This window comes from Rhinoraja longicauda, chromosome 2 (assembly GCF_053455715.1).
Source record: "Rhinoraja longicauda isolate Sanriku21f chromosome 2, sRhiLon1.1, whole genome shotgun sequence".
NCBI classification, from domain to species: Eukaryota; Metazoa; Chordata; class Chondrichthyes; order Rajiformes; family Arhynchobatidae; genus Rhinoraja; species Rhinoraja longicauda.
In genome coordinates, this window is record NC_135954.1 from 103,268,905 (window position 1) to 103,269,919 (window position 1,015).

A 1,015-nucleotide genomic window follows, 5' to 3' on the forward strand; every position below is an offset into this window, starting at 1 on the left:
GACCGAGGAGGGATATGAGCCAAACAGGGGCAGGTGCGACTACCTTAGATGGGGCAAGTTGGTCGGCATGAACAATAGACAATAGACAATAGATAACAGACAATAGACAACAGACAATAGACAACAGACAACAGACAATAGACAATAGACAATAGACGATAGACGATAAACAATTATTGTTTATTATTATTATTGATAGACGATAGACAATAGACAATAGACAATAGGTGCAGGAGGAGGCCATTCAGCCCTTCGAGCCAGCACCGCCATTCAATGTGATCATGGCTGATCATTCTCAATCAGTACCCGCGTTCCTGCCTTCTCCCCATACCCCCAGACTCTGCTATCCTTAAGAGCTCTATCTAGCTCTCTCTTGAAAGCATTCAGAGAATTGGCCTCCACTGCCTTCTGAGGCAGAGAATTCCACAGATTTACAACTCTCTGAGTGAAAAAGCTTTTCCTCATCTCCGTTCAAAATGGCCAACCCCTTATTCTTAAGCTGTGTCCCCTGGTTCTGGACTCGAAGGGCCGAATGGCCTCCTCCTGCACCTATTGTCTATTGTCTAATGTCTATTGTCCACCAACATTGGGAACATGTTTCCTGCCTCTAACGTGTCCAATCCCGTAATAATCTTATATGTTACAATGAGATCCCCAAGTTGGGGACAAGTTGGGCCATGGGGCCTGTTTGCGTGCTGTTTGACTCCGTGACTGTACAACAGGGCGGCGCGGTGGCTCAGCGGTGGAGTTGCTGCCTTACACCGCCGGAGGCCCAGGTTCGGCCCTGACTGCGGGTGCTGCCCATGAGGGGTTTGTCCGTTCTCCCAAGCCCGGTTTCCCTTCCACTTTCCGAAACTGTGCAGGTCGGAAGCTTAACTGGCTTTGGTAAAATCGTAAAGTCGCGATCCCTAGTGTGTGGGACCTGTGGTGATTCACACCGGAGATCGATATGCTCCGAACAATACCTTTGTCCGACAAACAATCAATTGCTCTCAATCATGAAAGCCCCTTTTGT